Genomic DNA, 7,002 nt, shown 5'->3' with positions numbered 1-7,002 from the left:
GGTTGGGTTAGTATGGTCAATTGTAAGGGTATGATTGGGTTAGTATAATCATTAATCCTAGACTATAAATGTAAGAGTGCAAGACTGTTATAGTAATGAAGAATGAGTTTTTCCAATTCCTAACTTCTCTCTCCTCTTTTCGTCTTCTTCAACCCTTGACTTCTAATTTTTTTGTTCTTTCCCTCCAAAGTCTCCTTTGTTCTCAACATCTAAAATTAGGGTTCATAACACATACTCAAATAGACACTTCCATTTCTAAACCCATCCTTTTCTATATTGAGTAGAAAAACACAAAAATTCACTTCTTTATTTCTTCAGGAATTGAGGTTCGTTGCAACCAAATTACATGAATCTTGACTATATTTCAATGGGACATTGTGCTTGATTCCAAAAAGATTTAAATTCTTGATATCATATTATAAGAAATGTACAACCTTTCGTCGAAATTTGGCAGAATTTCTGCCGTTTCGATGAAAGGCGAACCGAAATGGCCATCGAATTTCGAAATTGCAAAATATCACCCAAATTATTTTGCGATATATCGCCAAATCGAATATATTTCGCCAAAATATTGATATTTTTGCAGATTTCTTGCGGTTTTTAGGCGATTTCTCTCACGATTCTATAGCGGAATCTTCAAGGTCAATGGATAATCTTTACCAATTTTTTCCCAATGATTCAAAACTCAAAACTCACAAGGCATGCCAAATGTGATTAGGATATAGAATTTGCATAGAATAATTTTTTGAAATAATTCAAATTAAGAAGACATTTTATAGTAAAATCTTCAAGATTAATGAGCAGTCTTACCAATTATATTCCAATGATTTAGGCCTCAAAAGTCAATGTGTTAAATGTGTTTAAATATACATAAAAGAATTTATGGAAATAATTTAAATCATGAAGGAATTATGTATAATTGAATATTCAAAGTCAAAGTGTAATTTTTTCAATTATGTCCGAATGATTTAGGCCTCAAAAGGTAACTATTAAATGTGGCTAGAACTGAGAATTTATAGGAAATAATTCAAATTTATTAAATATTGGTATCAAATTAAGGTAGACATTAAGTTTCAACCTAAAATGACCAAAAATACCTTTGAAATGAGAGATCGAAATCTATTGATGTGATTCGCCAGATAGCAAACTTCATTGAGATTTCATTCTTTAATTATAAAGCATCGATTTCTTATAAATATTTTTAAAATTTTATTGGATAAGATTGAGCAAGAAAACTATCACTAACCTTGGCTTATGTGAAATCCTTTGATATCAGGTGTTCCTTTTTTGTTAACCATTTAAGAGTATTAAGAAGAAAACAAGAAGTGAAGAATAAGGTGGGAGGGGGGAGGACGAGGCCTAAATAATAATAATAATAATAATAAGGGTAAATATCACTTACCTCCCCTTTTAGCTGGACAAATAGCACTTACACCCCCTCTTAGATGGATAATATCACTTACCTCCCCTCTTACCTAGCAAATTTATTAAATACCTCCCCTATGTTAATTTTCTCGGTTAAATTTAACTTTTATCGTTAAATATTTTTCTAAAACCCCAAACTACCTTTGATTAAAAATATTTTTTTAATTAAATTCTAAATTACCGTAATCACTCTACTTATTAAAATACTAAATTATCTTCAATTTAAATAATTGTTAAAAACTAAAACACGATAGTTGAAACCTAAATTATCTTTAATTATTAAAAGCCAACATTCTTTTTCTTAAAAAATTATCAAACAATTAAAAAAATCCAAAATAGTAGACGTGTTTAATTTTATCTAACATACTTTTTTTTTTAATTGCATTTTTAATTTTACTTCATACTACGTATTTTTTTTAATTGTTTGATAAAAAAATTTTAAAAAAAATATATGTTGGGATTTTAATAATTAAAGATAATTTAGGTTTACCTATGGTTTTTGGTTTTTATAATGATTTTAATTGAGGGTAATTTAATATTTTAACTATTAAATTGTTACGGTAATTTAGGATTTAAAATAAAAAATATTTTAGCCAAGGGTATTTTGGGATTTTAGAAAAATATTAAAGGTAAAAATTAAATTTAACAGAGGGGAGGTATTTGATATATTGCTTGATAAGAGGGAGGTAAGTGATATTATCCAATTAAGAAGGGGTGTAAGTATTATTTGTCCAACTAATATGGGAGGTAAATGATATTTACCCTAATAGTAATAATAATTATAGTAAGAAAAGAAAACCAGCCACCGCATCATGAGGAAACAAAAGGCGTCATAATAAAACAAGTGCACGTGGGTACGACGTATTCGCATGCCACACGTGCACGTAATAAAGTAAGTAAAAAAGTATCTGCAGCTCGTGCACCGTGCCCATCTTGGTTCTCTCCCGGTCTCCCCCATCCATTGGATGTTTTTTACTTTTTTTCAACACAAAGTCAAACATGGGACCACATCGAGCCTACCTAGTCGTACCTCTTTTTCTATTATTTAATTTTATATTTTCCTTTCTCCTATTTCTCTCCTGCCAAACGATGGACTGTAAATTTTTACTCGAAAAATACGATGGATTGTAAAGTTACTTTCAAAGGAAAATGTTTACAAATTCAGGCTTCGAATTTACATCCGCATCAGCATCTGTTTAGGGGTATCTGAATTCATCCTATTACTAGTATGATACAGATATAGTATACTCTTTTCTTACAAATTATTATTTTATTAAGTTACTTATTTAAATTTTTTATGTTTAATATGTGACTATTTTTTAAAATTTTCTATTAAAATAGCTATCAAATTTATTAAATTCTTAAATTTTAAATTTAGCCTTCACAAATAAAATATTCATGTCCATTTAGAAAAATTAATATAATTATTTAATTATCATTTGAATTCGTCTGAAAATTGATAGAATATTATTTGAATCCGTCCGAATATAATAGGATACGGATATGGTATTACCATTATCTTATCCAAATCCGGTTCGTCTACACCCCTTTATATAAGAGATGAAGATATTATACATACCGTCACTAAATATCGAATTTACTTACGATCTCTTCGTTAAAAAATGTTGGTTTTACCCACCGAATAACCTGCGCTTTACTGTTGATTTTTATGTATAGTTTGACTTTAATGTGCACGCAAACCAATGTGTTGAATACAACTCTTCTCGATGCTTGGGATAAATTTGACAAGTGACAAAATCTGCACTTCCAATCGTTTATACTTGAAAAGCATATTTAGAATTATTGCCACATTAAAACTTATCTGATCTTCTCAAGACAATAAAAGTAGAAAAGAGAAGCCGTCGTGCATGGGGGAGAGTGTGATGATCTGATTCACTATTACCTGTAGCCAGAACACAAGAAATTAAGGCAAGTACATGTTGCTGGACATTCATTCCCACATAATAAATCTCCATTGAAGAGCCAGAGTTAATGTTATGCTTTAATTCAAATTCCTATATTTGAGTTTGAATATGAATTTATAATCATATATTTTGGTGGGTTGTTCAAATGATTTTTTTTCTTCTAAGAGATAAATGATGGTTTCATAGAAATTCCTCCAATTACCAACGAAGAATTGTTCTAGTGGTTGAAACCAACACCTCTTAGTGAAGACTAAAAAGGTCGTGGATTTGATTTTGGCTGAGGCATATTAATATCCCATCCCCCGGCTTAATAAAGCCCCATTCAACCAAAAAAAGGAAAAAAAGAAATTCCTCCAATTAAGTATAACTTGGTGGGAGTTAAAACTAAAGTTTTTTAACATGAATAAAGGAGGAGACTGTTGCCAAACACAATGCAATTTAAAGTTTTTAGCACCATTTGCATAAGCAAACAGTTATCTGACCTATTTACAAACTAAAATATCAAAATCACAAACTTCATATTAAGTTTTTGAATTTTAAAAAGTAATCTAATAGCCACTCAATCAAGTGAGCAGGAGAAGCCATTGAGGGCATCAACAGTAATTTTTCTGTTTGAGGAGACTTGCAATCGACTGATATGCAAGTATTTGGCCAAGGCCATCAAATCTTGGATCCCTCCTAACTCCATTGCAATGGCTGAGAAATCACTGCATTCACCGCTTGGGCTGCAATAAACCTATAATTTGGGTCCCAAAGAGTACAACCATGACCCCATTTTTGGCTTTCAGCACTCCATGCTCCATCCAAAAAAGATTTATAAACATCTGGATCAGCATGCACCATAAGAGAATCTCGAATAGTAAGTTTATGATTAGAGTGCAAACATCTTCTAGAAGAAGTAATTTTTACAACCCTTTAATCACATCAATGTAAAATTTGTGAAATAAATATTAGACATCCTTGGAACAAAGTTGCATTTCTATAAGTAATTCATAAATTTTGCAATAGAAGTAAACAATCTAATTTATTTATTTATTTTTTCAATTTAAATCTATAAATATGTACCTTATATTTTCTTATTAAATGATCGTGAGATTTGGGATTTTCATCCAATGGTTTCTAAGTAAGAGTTTTTGTAATAAAATTTTGCCAATTAGTTGAGAGATCTTCATTGTAATCTTCTTCTTATACCATCCAAATTCTTCAATTTCGTAACATATTATATTGATATGCAAACCTCATTGAAATCTTTATATTTCTTCAATTTATTTTTATTTTTATTCGTAATTTTTAATGTTGTTGTTAACCATTGTTATGGAGAAAACACCCGCACCCGGTTCGAACCACAACACTAAGGAATCAACACTAGATAGCATGTATCCAACAATCGAACGAACACGCTAATACAAGCTGTCAAATCACGACAAATAAATCAAACGGCTAACAAGGGCTGAAAGACAAAAGAAGATAAGTATAAATAAGAAAAGAGCAAGAGTTTAGGTAAGGGAATTCATATTTCCACTCGTCATCTTAAGTGGAAGTGAACTCTTCGAGATCTATAAATTTTAAAACTAACTTGACCGTCAAGACAGAACATCGATCGCATCACTTGGCTTTGTGTCTTACAATCTGTCTTAGTGATTGAGAGATCAAATTCTCAGCAGATCAAATTAGCCAACATTGGTCTCTGTTCACGTGTTGGGGTTGAACGACTTGATAACTAGCTAAATTCTTTACGAACAATGATTATTATTATTATTATTATTATAACTGAAAAATGCCGTTAGAGGGTTTTTTTTTTTTTTTGGGGAATTTGGTTGAAGATAAGGTTTAAAGTATCTCATGATACCATACGATACTAGTTGATACATATCTATATATAACCCAATCGATACGATACATCTCGATAAGTCTCTCTATTAAATTACACTAAAATACATTAACTAGACTGATATAACACTCAATACAAGACGATATATCTCTTAAAATCACGTGACCGATGACCGATACAATACTCAAATACTTTAAACCTTGGTTGGAAAGATGCCCTTAAAGTCTGCTGGACTTATATATCACTATTTCCGCTGACTTTGGTTCCCAAGATTCCAAACAGTCATAATATCCAAATTTTCCTCTATGTCATTATTACTGACAACCCACTTTTGCCTTGGAGAAACTCCCATAATTTCACTTCCTTCTTAATTTTTTCCTTATAATTAAAATCATTGATTGATTGCTTTAGAGGTGTCTAATCAAAATTTAATCAATATCTCTGTCATTAGATTTTCCCAACTTTTTCATGTGACCTTCTCTTTGACAAACTTGTCCCCAAGTTTAATCAATATCTTTTCTCTTTTCTTTTTTTTTGAAAGCAACCCAAAAGAAAAGAAAATTAAACAAGATGGGGGGGGGGGGGGGGGGGGGGGGGGGGCCCCCCCCCCGTACTCATTTAAGAAATTAATATGAATCAAAACTTTTTGTGATTTTGTTATCTTTCGACAAACATACTATAGAATATTGTTGTTTTTTTTAATTATTGAATAGGTATGAAAGTGTTAATTAAATGATATTCCATTCTCATCTAATAATTTGAATCATACCTTGATGATCTACAAAACCTTCTACATTTAAGGTGCAAGTGGTAACACTTGTCAAGTAGTTTATGTCTCCATGTATTTCGACATAGAAATTCCATGTGAGAGATACAATTGTTTGACTATTAATACAACTAATTTCCAAGTCTTCCATCTAAATCAATCAAAACAACACCTACTTAATACATGATAGGAACATTTAAAGTTCAGATTAGGAAATCTACATAGCTATGTGGCTAATATTTAAAAGGCAGCGCTAATTGATCTGACATTGCATCAAGTAAGGAATTGAAAACGATATCGTCCATTTACATAGTCCCACATCATCACTTTAGAAACCTAAATATCATTGCGAATCCAACTAATTATTATATGTGTGCCATCATTTTCCTTAATGTCATTTTGTGTGTTCCCTTTTTTTTTTTTTCTTTGCTTTTCTTTTAATGACAAAATTCATTACTTAAAAATATTGTCATATGGAAATTTGTAGTTCAAAACATTTAGTACCATTGTTGGACGCTGCTCATGCAAGCTTAACATACACTTCTTTGAGCATGGGGGACTAAAACATAGAATAGTTAACAGGTCTTATTGCATCAACAATCAGTGCAAAATACTAATAGGTCAAGGCTTATGTGGTCTACATATTCCCAAATTTCCTTCATATTTAATCTCAACTGTCTTGCTTTGTCCATTGCTTCTTGAATTGCTACTAGATTCGCCTCAATTTCATCTGCATAGTTAATCTCTCATAATTAAAATACTGGATTTGTCCATCTTTATATATGTCCATGCTCCATCCTACACTCTCTAGTCGTTTGTTAAATATCCTTGCATAAAGCAACATCTGATGATTAGTGTAGTTAATCAAAGAGTAAATCTATATTGTATATGATTTTCAATCAATTATTCATGAAACTCCACAAGTTCATTATCCTAAAAAATTATATAGAATTTTAATTTCTTTTAAGCCTAGACCCCATTTCTATAGTGTCCAATCCCTATCCAAGTGATCTCGTTGGATCTTAAGGCCTTATTCAAGTCACCATCCAATCCAC

This window comes from Hakea prostrata, chromosome 6, assembly GCF_041222555.1.
Source record: "Hakea prostrata isolate BN-2017 chromosome 6, UWA_Hpros_2, whole genome shotgun sequence".
NCBI lineage: Eukaryota > Viridiplantae > Streptophyta > Magnoliopsida > Proteales > Proteaceae > Hakea > Hakea prostrata.
The sequence above is the reverse complement of the archived record's forward strand: the minus strand, read 5'-3'. Positions refer to the sequence as shown.